Source organism: Leptidea sinapis, chromosome 12, assembly GCF_905404315.1.
Source record: "Leptidea sinapis chromosome 12, ilLepSina1.1, whole genome shotgun sequence".
Classification (NCBI taxonomy): Eukaryota; Metazoa; Arthropoda; class Insecta; order Lepidoptera; family Pieridae; genus Leptidea; species Leptidea sinapis.
In genome coordinates this window covers 11,876,477-11,895,709 of record NC_066276.1, presented here as the reverse complement: position 1 = coordinate 11,895,709, position 19,233 = coordinate 11,876,477, and the positions used below count along the sequence as shown (strand labels likewise).

Here is a 19,233-nt window from a genome sequence, read left to right as displayed (position 1 = left end):
AATTTTTTGTGTCTAATGTGTTTAGCAAGTCAGTACAGTTTTTGACTAATTTTGACGCCGTCAAATCTGCGGCTAAAGCCATCAATGATGCCTGACTGTCAGAGTGAATGTATATATTTTGGTTGAAGTAGCCCTTTTGGATATTCGCTTGAAACATGGATGCAAATCTCCCTGGGTTTAGGATTTAATCCTGAGCCAACTTCATTTTCCATTTTATACCCATCAGTGAATCATAATAGGCCCCCATTCTTCCATGAGACTTTGTTGTTCATCCAGTCGTCCCTAGAAGGTAGTTCCACAATATAGTGTTTGACAATGGTAAATTGTAGAGTTCTTTGATCGGGTGTCATGCCTAGTATGTACTCTTGCAAAACTGAGTCTTCTAGAGTCCTAAGCGTATGCGACATCCAGTTACATAACCCTCTCTGAGCGATTGCCCTCAGCATGCTCGCCTTTGCCTCTTGCTGTATAAACAGTCCACTGTTTTTTGACCTCTTCCAAGAGGCGGTAGGTTAAGCAAAGCCTCAATGGCCGCACCTGGTGTGGACATCATGGCTCCGGTTACCAACATACAGGCAGGTCTCTGCAGGCTATTTAGACTGTCTGCAGTTGTTTTCTGGCTGTCTTTGTTCCACCACACAATGGAGGCGTAGGTGATTGTTGGGCTTACAACTACTGTGAATAGCCATAGGAGGAGCTTTGGACGTGCTCCCAAATGTCTCCCTACCAGACGTCGACATACACCCAAGGCTGTTTTATCCTTTTTTACTGTTTTGTCGATGTGTGAATTCCATGTGAGTTTCTGGTCGAATGTGACTCCCAGATACTTGACCTCAGCTGAGAATTCTAAAGTCGAGCCGTTCAATGTGGGACATTTCAGTTTTTTGAGTGTTCTTTTCCAGGTGAACGGCACAATCACAGTCTTACCTGCGTTGACTGACTGTTGGCTGTACACGACTGTGAGATGGTGTTTACCCCTTTTGCAATTTTACGCTTAGTAGGCTTTGGCAAAAACCTCTGACGATGATGACTAAATCCTCTGCATCAATCCTGAGTTCTGCCAGCTTACTGAGTAGTTCATCCACTGCTAGTGTCCATAGAAGTGGCGATAGAACGCCTCCTTGCGGGCAACCTCCTGTAGTGTATAGCTCCAGGTTTGACCCATGGAGAGAGATTAGAGCTTTACGATTTGAGAGCATTAACCTTGCCCATTTGACAGTGGTGGAGTCTACGTTTTTGTTAAATAGTCCTTTGACTAGTGTCTGTCGGGGTATTGTCAAAAGTGCCCTCAATGTCTAAGAACGCACAGAGTGCTATTTGTTTGTTTTGTATCGCCGTCTCGACTCTATCCACACTATATTGTAGAAGAGCCGTTTCTATAGAAGGCGTGAGATTGGTAATACTATAGACCACTATAGTATTACCAATCTCACGTAAAAATTATTATTTTTATTTGATTTCTGAACGACACGGGGGGACACGTCAAAGGAAAATCAAAATTGTTGTTTTTATTTAAATCCGAGAATTTTCATGTTTATTCAAACCAAAATGTTTATTAAAGGCCGGCAACGCTCCAGTGATTCCTCTGGTGTTGCAAGAGATTGTGGGCGGCGGTGATCACTTAACAACAGGTGACCCGTACGCTCGTTTGTCCTCCTATTCCATAAAAAAAAAAAGAAAAAAACCTTTTTAACCTGCCCTGGATTTCCACAAATAATTCAAGACTACAATTAGCCAAATCGTTTTAGCCGTTCTCGAGTTTTAGCGAGAATAACGAACAGCAATTCACTTTTATATATTAAGATTGTATCCGAAATTTGTCAACAAATAAAAAGGGCATTAGTAATCACATCAAGGCAACAAAATTTCTTAATTATAACTTACTGATACAATATGTTCTGTGTAAAAAGAAACAAAATGAAGAGTTTGGTTTTAACTTCATTGTAAGGAATTTATTTATTTATTTATTTATTCAATCCACTGGTGATAATTAAATTAATTCAAGCAACAATACAATATTAAATCTAAAATAAATTCCAAATGCATAAACTTTTAAGGCAGATACAGCATGCAATTATTACGAAACTTTTTGTTAGGTATAATATTTATATGATATAATCAAATGAAGAACTTATACATAATTTAAAAAACGTATTAACTTATTACCGAAAATTACCTCTAGAATTTAAAGAAAAAAACAAAATACGTGTTAACTATTCCATGTATAATCAAGCACTGGATTTGCCGTTCACATTATTCCAGTGGTACTGGAATGAAAAATAGACCGTCAGTCCAGTCAAATTGATTGGATTGATCATTGGAATGGTACATTCCAGTGCAGGTTCACATTATTCCAGTCCAGTGCTGCTGGAATAATGTGAACTGAGCATTATCGTTTGTATTTCAATTAAAAAGAATACTTTGTTATTGTTTATTTTATTTTTTCACTTCTATCGGAACTCCGACTGACTACATTTTTTTATTTGCTAATTATTTTCTGTAATGAAAACCTTACAAACCGAAAAAAAAAACTGTTCGGTTAGCATTAAGTAGATGGAGAACTTTTCATTCGATTTTGTTTCTTTAACCACTATTTTATAGTTTTTGAGCATTTCATTTCATTATAAATGTTTGGTTGAATAAAACGGTTAATTACGGTTTTTGAACACGAATCTTTGTCCCCAAATCACTTTAAAGAGCTATGATTTAATTTTAGTGATAGACGCTGGTTTTGTATAAGTCGCGGATTTAACTGGTTAGTAAGGGTTTTTTAAACACTCATTTAACGGTTATTGTCCGAACCAAATAAGATCTTTTAACTGCCTATTTGCCTCTAATTTAGGAGGCACCGCTAAGATCCCCGTTACGTAATGTATTCGACTACCGAATTCATAAGTACTTGTATTTGAAGCTCTTTTAGTCAAGTCATTATGAGAAAACCCTTCACACACCTGCGAAGAAACTTCTGCAGCCAGGTTCTAAAAGACTTGTTAGCAGAGCCGTTGTACTGCTGTAAATGTACCGTTAACACCAAGTTAATACCAATAGATAATACCTACCAATCCTTACTCTCTTACCAATCAATTTGTTGTGTTTTTAAAGTAATAACCCTCACTTCTAGGATTAATAGACAAATAAAATTTGAAAACAAAATTTTATGAACGATGCGGCACTCGAACCCACGACAGTGCTCTGCCAACTGAGCTAACCGTTCGAGTGACGTATATTCATAAAATCTTGTATGCTTTGTTCAACTCTCAGGTCGTGGCTTCATCTAGGTTGCCGTGATTTCAATACACGATTCTCATTCCAGGTAAGTGTGGGCGCAAAAGAAGTCAATTTATTATGTGATTGTCCAACGCTGCTGTCATCTCTGGTCTGGCGCACCTCAGTATCAGCTCGAATCATTTTAGTACAGTATCATTTTTAATACATTGTATACTCCCTAAACGTTCCTTTAAAATTATGAATGAATGTTACAATATTCAGTAAGCTCGTCCTTTGATTACTCACATAAAATAGTTGGAACATGTTGTGGTAGACTGGGGCACTCACAAACGCTATTCATATAAGCCTGATAAGCCTAATACTAATACATGAACTATTTACTGTTTTTTATAATAATCAATGAATGGAAAAATTTGATCGAGAGTTCAACATCGGACGAGTGTCATTGAGCCGTGATGCTCATCAGGGCGGGAGAATTCATTAGCCTTCCGGAAAAACGATTAAAGTAATTTGAAATCCATTAAATGGATGAGACTGTACAAGTGTACAGGAATGGTATCGGCTTAAGCTCAGACAACTTATAGTCCACGCTTGAACGTGGATTGATATTAGAAGACGTGTCGTTTGTTGCGCAAACTGACAATGTTATTTATAGCGATGCGAGGTTCAAATAAACCATATCATTTGTATTAAGATAGCTTTAAGGATGATGATATGAACAAATATAGACTTTGAATTATTGTAATTAGCAGTGTCCACCGTATAAAATTACCAATAAAAAAGCTCAAGCACGGTGTTACAAACTTTTATAAGCCTAAACTAATAACGGCATGTGAAGGTAAAAATAAAACGCTTGAAAAGGAGAAAATAGTAGTGAGAACAGTTTTTAATTTTTTTAGGTGATTTCCCCCATTTCTGAGATTAAGTTTACAAAGGCGAATGCCGATCCTTGTATGAAAATTTGGCTTTTCTTTCGTCTTAATCAAAGCATTGATAAAACATTACAAATATTTTCAAGATTATGTAAACAAAACAACAAACTGACAACAAGACAAGAGGATTGCTGGACTCGATATTAAACTAAGCAAGAAAACACTCATTACACTAATCACCGATCAAAAAAATAAGATTATCTAAGAAATTACTGGTTTTTCTGAGTGTTCCAGGTGTGTTTCCAATAACAGTACTCTTGTGTAGAACTGTCTTGCGACATTTTAACGAGATACAGTGGACAAAATCCTCCAATCATGCCATTTCAACAAGTGTTTCTACTTACGATATAGGTTTTACCCTAGTTTCGGCGGTGGCGATGGGTAACTTTAGAATCGTGTCAATAATTATTAATGATATGAGTCAACGGTTTAATGGACGTAATAGTATTGTTATAATGATGAATAAATTAATGAATAGATTTTAAGCCACGTTTTTTCTACGATCTAGGTGGTGTGTTTAATTATTTATTTTATCAGAACCAACTAATTGTGATAATTACACACATAAAAGATTTACATAATGTAAGTCTTAGGTACTGAGTAAACATTCCATTAACAGGCGGCTACAACATGTCAATTTAGACAGACAAGTCGTGCGACAGAACTAAGAATTAACGGATATAAAGATGAAACAAAAAAGATAACATAAAAAAGATTAAAGGTGAGAAAACACAACCGGCCTAACAAATAAAATTGGCATAAAGTTATAACTAAGCATAAACCAAGAATATGTAAAATGTTTACAAATAGACATTTTGCTTACGAATGGTTTGTTCAGACGTATAACGTTTCCCGCCTTTATTTGCAAGGCATCTTGTCATTAGGAAAACTTCAGAATTATCATTGTATTGACAGTGTTGTCAACGATATTGTAAACATTTTGCATTTTCTTTGTTTATCATCAGTTATAACTTTATACCAAGTTTATTTGTAAGGCCGAAAATGTACAACTCGGAAGTTAGTGCTTGACATCTCCCACTTGAGAGTCAAGTGATTGGACAAGTTTTTTTTGAATTAAAAATTTCAAAATTTATTTGGTAGAGCGCTGGGACGTAACTCGACAGGTGTGGGTTCGAGTCCCGCATCGTCCATAAGTTTTGGTACATATTAAAATTGAATAGTAGTATGAAATCAGTTAATTATAAATAAAACAATACAAAGTGGTTTTTATATCATTACAGCACAAGCAAACTGCCAAAAATATTTTCAATTACTTAAATAATTGTAATTTTTTTATAATAGAATAAAAAATAATATTGGAACTAATTATAAAAATAATATAGTAGTTTTAATTTATATTTTTGCAACTAATGATTTAGTAATGTATTATGTATTTTATATAATCTGCACGTCATAAATATGGCAAACATGTACTTTATATCTATGTAACATCAATCTAACATGCCCGAACAGTATATCTGTAAAAGATAGCAAATGGAAAAGTTGTCTGTGAATGCAAATAGAAGCACCTACGTATATTACGAGCACATGCTTGATATGGAAAACCGTGCTCAAATAGTTTCCTTTCTATGTTAGGTAAACTATAGTTCCTTAATACTACCAATTTGTAGACGATGTACTTATCTATCGCTGTTTCTTACAGGTAGAAGAAAATAGGCAATTTACCTAACATCGGTCATAAAGAGTGAGAAATAACACCTTATTAAGTGTAAATAATTACCAACTAGATCGAGTGGCTCAGGAAACCGTTCTAATAATCGTAAGCATGATAATTCCACAAACATATAAATAGTAACTAAAATACTTTTACTTCACAGGAGTCATTCACAGAAGACTTTCCCCAAATTGTTAAATACCACGCATCAATCATGAACCAAAAAGTGAGTTTCAGTCAGATTTAGAATGTGTTTCAAAGAGAAATATTTTAATAATTACCTAAGTTTTAATAATATTAGATTATTCTGAGAATTATAATTTCTTCATAGGTTTATCGCTTACAAATCAAAGATGTGGGATTTTGAAAACACCAAAAACATATTGTTTTAGTTTATATTGAAACCTGCCTTTTTATATCTAAATCTGCGAAGCCATAATACTATAAATTTTTCTCAGTGATGAAAATATAAATAATTATGAATATATATTATTATACACTGTATAATAATAGAAAAATATCCGATCTTTGGCAATACTGAGTGGCGCTATATAGTTGTACGACTTCCATTGCTTGTAAGTCCGTGTTACGGAATATTAATACTTGGTAATTGGTAGTAAATAGTGAAACACGTATTTATTTTGAGTTTCCACTATCAAATGAAGGGATTCATTTCTTTTTTAACACTTGAGAGAAGTGCTTGATTTGGTCTCGTGGCTACAAATTGCAATTTACTTTAGGTTTTCCTTGGTGAATAATTTTACTATTATTACAGATCGTGTATGCCGTGGCATTTATAATTTATTGCATGATTTCTGAAGTGTACAGTGGTGGTAGTGGTGACAGCGAGGACAGTGTTCAACTCAATGATGCAGCTTTACCAGTCTCGTGGCTTGAAACTGTACTAGAAGAGATCGATTCTCAGGATGATACATCGCATAGCCAAAAAGTTAAAGCAAAACTCGTTGCCTTAGTCACTACAATAGTTGAAAAATGGTCTATGGGCTAATAATTTCCGATATTTTAAAGCAGAAATGATAATACGAATTACTTTATTTTGTTTGTTTTTTTTTATCTTAGTACAAGTTTTAATTAAACTTCTTGAGGCACGTTGACCAGTTTCAGGAGGTACAAAAAATTTAAGGTTGCGTCGCAGAAGCTCCGCTATGTCCGTTTAGTAAAAAAAGAAAAATCTCAAAGATTAATTTAATTTTAATTAAATATAAAACTCAATTGCGTTCTGCTGCTCCACTGCTGAGCCAAATCTATTATAATATCACAATGCAATGTTAACATAATACTAACTTTTTTAATCTTAGTATTTTGAATGAATAAGTCATCGTTGATGTTGCAAGTAAAAAGAAAAGAAATAAAACACTAAATCAAATGTTAAATCAGACAAGTACTACATATTTGTAGTGTCTCACCACTTAACCATACAGGACGGACGTACAGTCTATTACTTCTTGGGGACTTCTATTACGGTTGGTAAGAGTTTATAAAACACTCATTTTACGTTTATAGTCTGAACAACATAAAAGATACAAATCAGTTGTAACTATGAATAACTGTTCAATTTAAAGCAATTTCAAGCCTTACTGTTAACCATTGGTGGAAGGTGTCAGCCCTTAATTACGTTTTGGTCCAGCAAGGATATGCTGCCTGGGTTCTAGATACTATTTAAGTTGGAACACTACCACGTACAAAAACTCCGTCACATGTTATGTTGCGTATTTTAAATATTATAGTCGTGGAAAAGTATAGTTTCAACAATATGGTTCCGCAGGTTCTCGGGGGAGAGTGAATTTGGTATTATTTTTGAAAAAAATTCATAGCAATATTTCGTTAACAAGATTCTAAGGGCTGCAGAAAGAAATAATTTGGACTTATTTTAATTAAAAAAATGGCTAAAACGCAAATTTCTGATTGTAGTGTTTCGTAGGTACGTCCTACGGACGTAGCAAGAATCTGTAAAACATTGTAGGATCTACCTGTTCTCCGCCTGTCAAGGAATATCTGTTTTGGAAGCCAATCATAACAGTGAGCTATTGATATATTTTTTACTGAATGTAATAAATTAGCCATAAACACCACATAGCCACGCCTCAAAGGCATCTACGCGTCTGTCCTTCAGTATCCTCGAATCTGTGCCATACAGTAAGATCCGAAACTCTGAGATCATAACAGACTATGTTGAGAATCATTGTTACTCCAAATATTATCCAGCTGACTCGTCGCCATATAGCCACGCCTTTTCCATCATCTAATTTGAAGTTCCGAGCCTATTGATGCACAGGCTGAACCGAGGTATGTTAATTCTTCAGAATATCAAAAGCACTCAGTCCAGGACTTCCTCGGAGCCCGTAAGATTTGCCTACGATCATGATCTTGGTGTAACAGATAATATTCCTGAAAAAAATGAAGCCACATAAAAGTTGCTACACCAGTGGCAAACGTATGTGCCTTTTCAGCGCCGTGGCACTATTTGGTCGACGGTAGTTTGCATATTATAAGTTCTAAAGGAAATTGTTCTAGTATATATCAAGTGGTAATCCGAATAATCTTTATTCAACATACTACTATACTCTATATATTATATTGTACATACATTCACACATAATTTCGCTTAATCTGAGTGCTTCTGAATTAAGCACCTTTGAATTATTAATCTCCAACAGGGCAACGAGCAAAATGCAACAATGTAGACTAAATAAAAATTCAATGCTCTTTTTTTTACGGAATGGGAGGATAAACGAGCGTACGGGTCACCTGGTGTTAAGTGGTCTCCGCCGCCCACATACTCTTGCAACACCAGAGGAATCACAGGAGCGTTGCCAGCCTTGAAGGTAGGTGTACGCGCTTTTTTTGAAGGTACCCATGTCGTATCGTCCCGGAAACACCGCACAAGGAAGTTCATTCCACAGCTTTGTAGTACGGAAGCTTTGTGTAGGAAGAAAGATGATATCCTAACTTGTGGCGTGTCATGCGAAGGTGGAATTCGGCGGGAGGGATCAGGTCAAACACCTCTTTGGAACACTCCCCATGATAAATGCGAGGAGAGGACACACAATGAAGCGATGTCTCTACGCAAAGCCAAGTGATCCAGACGTTCACAGAGCACCAGGTCCCCGACAATTCGAGCCGCTCTGCGTTGCACGTGGTCAAATGGATCATGCTGATACTGGGGTGCGCCACACCAGAGATGACAGCAATACTCCATATGTGGCCGGTCCTGCGCTAGAATGTGGGCCGGCTTGAAGTATTGCCGTGCTCTATTTATGACGCCCAGTTTCTTCGAAGCCAATTTGGCTTTGCTCTCCAGATGGCCGCGAAATTGGCAATCACTCGAGATATCGAGACCCAGAATTCCGATTAGGATAGGGAAGCGTTGTCAAAGAGCGGTGATATGACAAATGGGCTTTTTTAGTGTTTAACGCGCAAATTTGAGTCTTCTGGGGGTTAAATTAGACAAGGTTCAATTTACCCCATTCCGCGATATTCTCGAGAGAGGACTCGATAGAAGACACAAGTTTCTCCCGGCTGACTAGTCGTCGATTTCCCGAGAGAGACCTGCATCGCCCGTGCTGTCGTCTGCATAGCAATGTATGTTGGAGGTGTCCAACATATCATTGATATGCAGAAGAAACAGTGTGGGAGATAGCACACAGCCTTGGGGCACTCGAGCGTTCACGGGCTTCGGGTTCGAGCAATATCCGTCGACAACGACCTGTATGCTACGCCCAGTGAGGAAGCTGGAGGTCCACTTGCACAAGCTCTCGGGAAGCCCAAATGATGGAAGTTTGGAGATAAGCGCCTTGTGCTATACACGATCAAAGGCCTTCGCTATATCCAGGCTAACTGCCAGGCCTTCCCCCTTGCTTTCAATAGCCGCAGCCCATCTATGTGTCAGGTATACCAGAAGATCACCTGCCGACCGACCATGGCGAAACCCGTATTGTCGGTCGTTGATCAACTGGTGACCCTCTAGGTATACCAAGAGCTGTCGGCTAATTATGCTCTCCATGATTTTGGAGAGCAGGGAGGTAATAGCAATAGGCCTGTAGTTTGCCGGATCCGAACTGTCTCCTTTTTTTGGATCGGATGGACAAGGGCTGACTTCCATGAGTCAGGGACTACGCCTTTAGAATAAGAGTGCCGGAATAAACGCGTTAGCACCGGCGTCAACTCAGGGGCACACGTTCTAAGCACGATTGGAGAAATGCCATCCGGCCCGCTCGACTTCCTGACGTCTAACGAAAACAGAGCTCGCCTAACAGTTTTCTGTCTGAACTGTACTTCAGGCATAGAGCTCTGACACCGCGGGATGGTCGGCGGTGTTTTTCCGTTGTCGTCAAGAGTCGAGTTGGAGGCGAAAACAGTGCACAAGAGATCGGCTTTCTCTTTTGCCGTATGGCTTATGTGCAACGGCGGAATGGACGGCTGGCTGAAGTTACCAAGAGCAGCTTTCGACAACGACCAGAACTTGCGTGTTCCGGTCGGGTAACTGGAAAGCTGCTCGCCGATTTTGACGACGTGTTTTGATTTTGCACGGGCGATTTGCCGCTTAAAAAATCTGGAGGCACGGTTGTATTTCCTCTAGGCTGACTTCCATGAGGGACTACGCCTTTTGTATTTATCTTATCTTTTTCAACAGACTCCAAATGGAGGACATTTGCTCTACTAAGTAAATCTATTGAGTCTATTTACAATAAGTTGATAACTATGACTTAGCTATTTATGGAGCTGCTTCAAGTTTTTTTTGTATGAAAGGTTTCCTCTCTCTCCACACATTGGTCCCCATTCAAGAGAACGAATCTAAGAGTAATTGAGGGAACTCTTCAAAATGTCTGTAGATATATGTAGTCTTTTTAGTTTCATTCATCAACAAATTATGCATGTATACATTAGGTTACTGTATATATGATTAATTTGTTGTAAATTTTTACACTAGGTATACTGTAAACATGCTACAAAACTTGGCCTGGTGAATGATACTGATGTTGAAGTTTACAAATATCCACAAGAATTTTGTGAATCTAAGAATTAACTATAACTAATAAGAAAGAAAGATAAAATAAAGGATTGTAAAAAGATAATATAAAGAAATAAACATTTTAACTGTTGCCTCTCACTATAATATTATATAAAATTGTCATGACACAGTGATTGTTGCCCACAGGATCAACCCCAAGCTCAAACCCAAGGAAATAGACTTGAGATGTTGCTCTTGCAAATCTAAACAATTTGTTATGTTTTTAAAGTGATAACTTTCACTTCTAGGATTAACACACAAATAAAATTTTATGAAAGATGCGGGACTCGAACTCGCGACCTCTCGCATTCCGTGCGAGTGTTCTTCCAACTGAGCCAACCGTTGGAGTGACGTATAGTTAATAAAATCTTGTATGCTTTGTTCAACTCTCAGATGTGAACAAAGAATTTAGTAAAAGTAAAAATTAACTATTTAGAAAGAAAGAAAAAATAAAGAATTGTTAAAAGAAAAAATTAAAAAAAAAAAATTTAACTGTTGCCTCTCACTATAATATATTATATGACGGCGCAACTGTAGCGCCTTAGTTCTTCGATAGAAAGAGAAACCTTGATGGGCAAGAGCGAGAGGTACCTGTCACTGACGTCTGGCAGCGCAACTGTGGCGCCTTAAACTTTCAAGAAAAACAGTTTGACGTGCGGGAGTGAGAGGTACCTGTCGCTCTGACGGAACGACGTCGGTTCGTTGGGCGGCCATGTTGCTTGTCACTTTTTGAACGAGCAGCGGCCCGACCGGACGTTAACTACGGATCGTCTAGCCGTATTTTGTTATCCGATTTAATCCGCTTAAAATACGATTGTAAAGTGATTTGAATTATGGAAGACCAATTATGATTTGATTCGACGTAACTATTGACGTTTATTTCTTAAATAACCTCGCCTGATTACCCACGTAGAATGGATAATTCTGATAAAGGCGCAGAGTCGCCGTTATATAAAATTATCATGACCCAGTGATAGTTGCTACTCCGAAACGGCTTGATAGATTTTTATGAAATATGTGTGTACATTCGGTAGTTCTGAGAATCGATCGTTACTTTTAAAATATTTTTATTGCAATTATTTTAATTAATTTATATGGCGATACAACGTTTGCCGGGTCAGCTAGTAACACTATAATATTCAGTGATGTGACAAATTTGATCGAGAGTTCAACATCGGACGAGTGTCATTGAGCCGTGATGCTCATCAGGGCGGGAGAATTCATTAGCCTTCCGGAAAAACGATCAAAGTAATTTGGAATCCATTAAATGGATGAGACTGCACAGGAATGGTATCGGCTTAAGCTCAGACAACTTATAGTCCACGTTTGAACGTAGATTTGATATTAGAAGACGTGTCGTTTGTTGCGCAAACTAACAATGTTATTTATAGCGATCCGGGGTTCAAATAAACTATATCATTTGTATTAAGATTTTCAGTCGATGATATCATAAATTCAGACTTCGAGCTATAACTTTATATTCGCTAGCGTTTCGTACAAAATAATGGATATAAGTCATAACAAAAAATAAAAGTGTTAATTACCGTTACTTATTCGTCAAATGACAATGTTTATTGGTGGTACTTTAAGGGTACCGTACCTCAAAAGGAAAAAACGAAACTCTTATTAAACTATTATATCTACTTATTAAGTGATCCTCACTGTCCATCCGTCTGTCAGTCTGTCAGGTTACTTTTCTCAGGAAATGAATGTAATGAAGTTAGACTGTGATCTAGATTAACGATCTGTTATCAAGAAATGAAATATAGGCTATTTTTGATACTAACAACATCTATGGGGTTTCTCATTTCCAAATTGAATCTTATATTACTAATAACACTTACATGACATCGGTATTTTACAAACCAACGTCATGCTCCTACAAGGGTCACTTTTATTTGCAAGGTAAATTCTCACTTCACGCTTCCCTTGACTTGAATGCGAATTACCATGGAGGACTGATTTCACTTTAAAATCAAATCAAAATAACTTAATTTATGTACGTCACGGAAATGACACTTAAGAATGTCAAAAAAGTACATTTCTTGGTAAATTTACCGCCACTTCGTAACGGGTTGAGCTAGTGAGAACAAGTGGCAAGAAACTCATTACCACTCTTTTAAATCAATATTTAGAAAGAAAGAAAAATAATATATTCTGCAACTTAAACCTAGTATACAAGTAGACTTATTTATTAATTTACATGAACATGCAGAATTGGAGTTCACCTCAGCATAATACTGATCATACCCACAGGTGATATGATCATCGCTGGTCTTCCGGAGAACCCCAGGTGGTCTAGCGGATTGTCAAACTACTTACAGGTTATACATATTATATGAAGGGTTACCATTCTAAAATAATAATATTATCACAATAAAAAAGTAATAACAACAAAACAAAAATTACATAATATTACGTGACTTAATATGACGTGTAATTAGTAATAAAGTTAAGAATCCACTCTGTGAGGCACCATGCGATAAGATACCTTAAACACATGTTTTTCATAAGAACTATCACATACAGCTATGTGAGAAGGATGCTGACCAGTCAGGTGTAAATAAATTAAGAATTTACATAGACGGCTCCAAAATGGCTGCTGGAACTGGTACCGGCATCTTCTCACAGGAACTGAACATACACACTTCTATACCCTTGGGCACACACAGCTCCATCTTCCAATGTGGGTGTGTAGCCATCAAGCAAACTGCCAACGCAATACTAAGAAAAAAGTACATGGCCACGGAATCAGAATTCTTTCTGACAGGATGGCGGTACTAACAGCGCTGAAGCGCTGAATCACCTACAACTCAGCGCTAATATACAAGTGTCACCAAACCCTGGAACAAGTTGCCTCTTATAACCGGGTAACTCTGCAATGGATCAAGGGATATAGCGGTTCGTTGGGTAATGATGCTGCGGATGAGCTTGCAAGGTGGGCATCGGCAACCCTAGTGACTGGTCCATTGCCACTTCTGCCATTGCCCTTCAGCCAAATGCGCTCATGGATACGTTCGTTTACCAACAACCTACACTACACCCGATGGATGAATGTCTCAAGCTGTAGACAGTCGAAAGAAGCGATCTGACACGTAGACTTATCAGCCTCAACAGACATGACATCCGTATAATGGTGGGTGCCCTAACGGGTTACACATTACTAAACAACCACCTTTTCAAAATCGGCGTAACGGACAGTCCTAAGTGCAGAGACTGTCTAGCCGAGGACGAAACGGTCACTCACGTAATCCTGGAATGTGCAGGACTGGCGAACCAACGGGCAAAAACCTTAATAAACCCAATACGAGGTCGCTCCAGGAAGTCTGCGAACACCCCAGGAATGTTCTGAACTTCTGGAAGGAGCTGGGCTGGTTGGAGTAACTGGCCAATACTGCACGCAAAATGGACCCATGCTAGTAGTTTAATTGCGGAAACAAGAGCCCCTATACCATACCATACCAATATCATTAAGAACACTAAACAGCAACGTCAAATAGTCAATATCTTACACGAGTAAGTCAAAAAAATTTATGTTAATTAATACTAAACAAAAATTATTGAGGACAGTTGTTGCATCATCCACCCACACCGTAAATAAAAAAAGGTATTTTGTGAGCATTTTCTAGCGATTATAAAAAATATGAAGTGGCAGTGGGCAGGGCACATAGATCGGCGGACAGATGGTCGTTGGGGCAGTAAGGTCCTTGAATGGCGACTACGTACCGGAAGGCGATGTGTTGGTAGGCCCCCCACAAGATGGACCGATGATCTGATCAAGATCGCCGGAGTAGGTTGGATGGCAGCGCAGGACCAATTGTCGTGGAGATCTTTGGGAGAGGCCTTTGTCCAGCAGTGGACGTCTTCCGGCGTAAATGATGATGATGATGATAATGATTAAAAAATATAATAACTTTAATTTTAAGAATCTGATAGAAAGTTTCGGTTAACAGGATCATCCTGCCACCACAAGTAGCGCTCGTTCACGAGCATGACGCACGGGAGACATCGGCTCCCTCGACCGATAAGGGGAGGGAACGACCTGTCCCATGTTGCCGCCACAAGCAATCTAATGATCCCCTTGCCCGTAAGTCACTTATTATATTTATAAAAAAAAAATAGGAAAATAAAAACAAAAATTTAAAACTGTCACTGTTGTATATTTACATCGTAATATAACGTTTAACTGCAAATTTAAATATGCAATCTCGTTCAACAGTCCTATAAGTATTCCTCAGTGTCGTGGGTTAATTCTGGCCCCCGTCCAAAAGTTTAAGATCTTACCATAATATGAATGAAAATTGCTACGAGGGGTTGCATGCAACTGTCTCGTAGTATGTGAAATAAATCCTTTACTTAAGTAGAAAACTTCTCTTACACTTTATTTTTGTCACTCGAGTAAATTCGGCTCTTGTCGACTTTTCTTTAAAATTTTCCTGGCAGTTCATCTTCTGGTCGTTAGTTCCAAGAAATTTGCACGCTTCACAATTTTACCCACCACAGATTGCGTATAGCTGTGTCCAGGTGTTTACATACATCTAGTGTTTTTTAATTTGGTCAAATTTTCATATGGCCCAGCGCACCTACAGAAATGTTCACATCAATAATTTAGAATGTGTGAAATATAAAAATATTAATTTATGACAAGGCATTATAGACAAGCATGGTAACATTATAGTCACTTTTTTTTTAATAGCATGGCCGTTACAGCGAGTACCAGTTTACCAGTGCGAGGCTCCTTTGCACAGGATTCCGGCTAGATTATGGGTACCACAACGACGCCTATTTCTGCCGTGAAGCAGTAATTGTGTAAGCATTACTGTTTTTCGGTGTGAAGGGCGCCGTACGTTCAGCTGATGGTAATTGATACGCTCTGCCCATTACAAATGCAGAGCCGCTCAGGATTATTGTAATACCCACAAATTCTGAGCGGCACTACAATAACGCTCGTCTCCTTGAGACATAAGATATTAAGTCTCATTTTCCCAGTAATTTCACTAGCTACAGCGCCCTTCAGTCCGTAACACAATAATGTTTGCACCTTACTGCTTCATAGCAGAAAAAGGCGCCGACCGTTGTGGTACCCATATCTAGCCGGCATCCTGTGCAAAGAAGCCTCTCACTGGTGATTTACTTTTATTTGTAAAGGTTAGTTCAGTAAGAAACCACGTAGAGCATATTGAAAAACAGCACTTACATTTTGTATTAGATAAGCGAACACGATTAAGGTTAGTGGACGCGCTTCATTAAATTTTCTGACCGTCTCAGTGGTGTGCTGTGTTTTGTTTTAAATAGTATTTAGCTTTTAAATAAAATTGCAGGCTAACTTACCTTAACTTCATAAGTATATTGTAACAGAAAATATTAACATTGTTTATCAAGTAAATAAGATGGAAAAATTAAAATGAATTATTTCAGTAACGAAATTCCACAGTAAGTCTAAGAATCAGAAAAGATGAAATTAAGATGACGGGATCTGGTAAAATTTAATTTTTGTTGGGAATTAACAGATGTAATAAGTCTTGTAACTATTTATTTCCAAAAGTTAGCTTAATGAATTAAGCGAAAAGTTTATTGTAAGAATTTATAATCTTCTTAATGGTACCGTTATATAGTACTGTAAATAAAGGCTCAATGTATGTAATGTCAAGCTCGTATTTTAATTTTGTTCGTGACGAACCTTAACAAATACCATCATTCGTAGTCATCAAATAAAGTTGAAACATCTGTTAAACCCGTCCTCAAATCCATTTTGTTGTTATATCCTTTCCTTTTACAAGAACCATAAAATATAACAACACACGTATTGTGAAATTTCCTGGTTCTATAGTACAACGATATTATTTCTATTTAAGGCTATACTTATTATATAATTCAAACATGCATATTTTTATTCCTTAAAACAAAATAACCAGAAAGGATGATTTAGATTTTGTATAGAAAAAAGTGTGTGTGTACTTATGTATGCACGCAAGAAGTTTTACTTCTTTAGCCTAACGAAGCAGAAATCATAAAAATGATTTATACCTCTTGCTTCTCTACGTTTTTAGAAAGAACGATTTTGTAAAAATCTGGCAAAGATGGTTTTTACAATTAATTATTAAATAATGAATACGGATTAATAAACGCTAGTTACTGAATTGAAATACTGAATTAAGTTATTCAAAAGAATTTGATAAAGGTTACTATAACATAAATGACTTTCTTAATGATACCACAGATTGGGAATTAAGTATCCGCCCTCAGGCTATTAAATAATAACTTTAATTGTACAATTTTACTTTGTAAACATATTTTTTCGATGAAAAAAAAAGCCCGCTGAGTTTGTTGCACCCGTTCTTCTCAGGTCTGAAGTATTCATTTTGGAATGGGTGGTAGTTTTTGACTTTCAATAAGTGATGTCACAACCTATTTTGAATAAAAATATTTGAATTTGAAATTTCACTCTCATCATTTTTTCATAACGCGCCTAAAGAAGTATAACTTCAAACATTGTTTGTCAAATTAGACACTCAGTAATAATATAGCATACCTAATGTAAACTTAATAAGTATAATATCGATCGTAATTATCATCAATTCATAATTTTACGAAAATTATGACGAAAAGTCGTAAAACCCGTAGCGTTAGAGTCGCTCATTCGGAGGTGATATATTCACACATTATTTCTTATGGAATTGTATTCACAAATGAGGTACCTTATTTTATTACGTGAATAGATCGAGAATCGTGTACCGAGTATTCAGCTTAAATATCGTAAGTAACTCATCTTAACAAAGCTGTGGAATAAGCGTCCTTCCATCACGATACGACTTGGGTAGCTTCGAAAAAGCTCGTATACCTTTATAAAAGGCCGGCAACTCTCCTGTAATTCCTCTGGTGTTGCAAGAGAATGTGATCACTTAACATCTAATGACTCGTACGCTCGTTTGTCCTCTTACATAAATAATAGTATACATGAAAATCTTTAGTAAATATGCTAAAGAAGAGCCTCTTTGCACGATATGCATGTTGATTGTATAACTTGTGATTTATCGAAATGAAGTAGGAAGTAGAGCCGGAAAGCTCCATCGTCAAAGTTTAAACTCTACTACTACTAACTTTTAACACTCTTATAAAATTTAAATTATGTATCACTTCGAGTAGCAAATGCCGGATGTGTCGGACAAAAGGAGGATGTTGGAACCTTGGTCGGTTTTAAACATGTTCTTGAGCGTCAAACTCAAGTGCGCAACATCGATCAATCTTTTGTTATCTTGTTCTTATTCTAAATTCAAAAAATACAGATAGAATGGCTTTTAATGTTGCACAAAGAGATGTCAACAAAGTATTTTCTTTGATTTATATCATAAGATATCATAATGTAGGTCCCTACATTGCAACCCTTAAAGGTAATTAACCATATTCGTCGACGTCTCAATAATAAAGTACCCGCCGTGGAAATGTATAACATGCGAATGTGGTATTAATAAATTTCATATAGAATATAAAATACAATTATAATTTATGGGAAAACAGTGAGAACACGTATACACATACAAATAGCTCCCATAAACATATTTGCAAACGTGTGTCCCTACATATTTCTGAAATATTTACACGCACACACTTTTCTTTATTATATATTATTATTAAGATTATAAGATATTCATAAGAAGAAAAAGGTAATTATGATAATAGAGACTATTTTAAAATAAAGCTACGAATTATTAATTGCCGTAATTTCTATACAATATGACCAGCTATTGAATAGATATAGTAAGCTGTCATACATAGAAGTAATGTATGGGCGCACACACGAAAAAGGGCTGTGCAAAATGGACTGTGGCATAGAAAAGGAATGACGGCATGACATCATAACGTTTACTGCTATTGCTAAACTGGTCGATTTTACTGCCTTAGTGCGCCAATATGTCCTAATATATATCTAAAAAGCTTGGTGTACTCAGTATGGCGAGACAGTACTTCACTATAAAGCACCGCCTGCAAGTGTATAAGGCGCAAATTAGGCCTCACATGGAGTACTGTTCTCACCTGTGAGCGGGTGCTCCCCAGTACCAGCTTCTTCCATTTGTCCGCATACAACGAAGAGTGGCTCGAATCATCGACGATCAAGTCATCTCCGATCGGCTTGATTCTTTGGCGTTGCATAGACAAATGGGTTTTCTCTTCATTTTCTACTTGCCACGCACAACCCATATGACGCAGCGATCTTCAAAAAAAGAACATACTCCCACATTAAAGGCCGGCAACGCATCCCTTGACACCTGTTGTTACGGATGTCCATGGGCGGTTGCCTCACCACTCCCCATCCCGTGAGCCTCTTGCCCGTTTGCCCGATATTTCACATCTACAATTGAAAAGTC

At 37.3% G+C, this 19,233-nt stretch overlaps 1 protein-coding gene and 1 long non-coding RNA gene across 2 annotated transcripts in view; one reads left to right on the top strand and one right to left on the bottom strand.

The window, feature by feature from the left end:
- Positions 1-19,233, bottom strand: part of LOC126967235 (uncharacterized) — a 272,244-nt gene that overhangs the window by 228,042 nt on the left and 24,969 nt on the right. The gene's annotated exons all lie outside the window — the stretch shown is intronic.
- Positions 5,896-6,890, top strand: LOC126967274 (uncharacterized). Its single transcript, XR_007729955.1, has 2 exons — positions 5,896-6,061; positions 6,611-6,890. It is a non-coding gene; the product is annotated as an uncharacterized LOC126967274 (long non-coding RNA).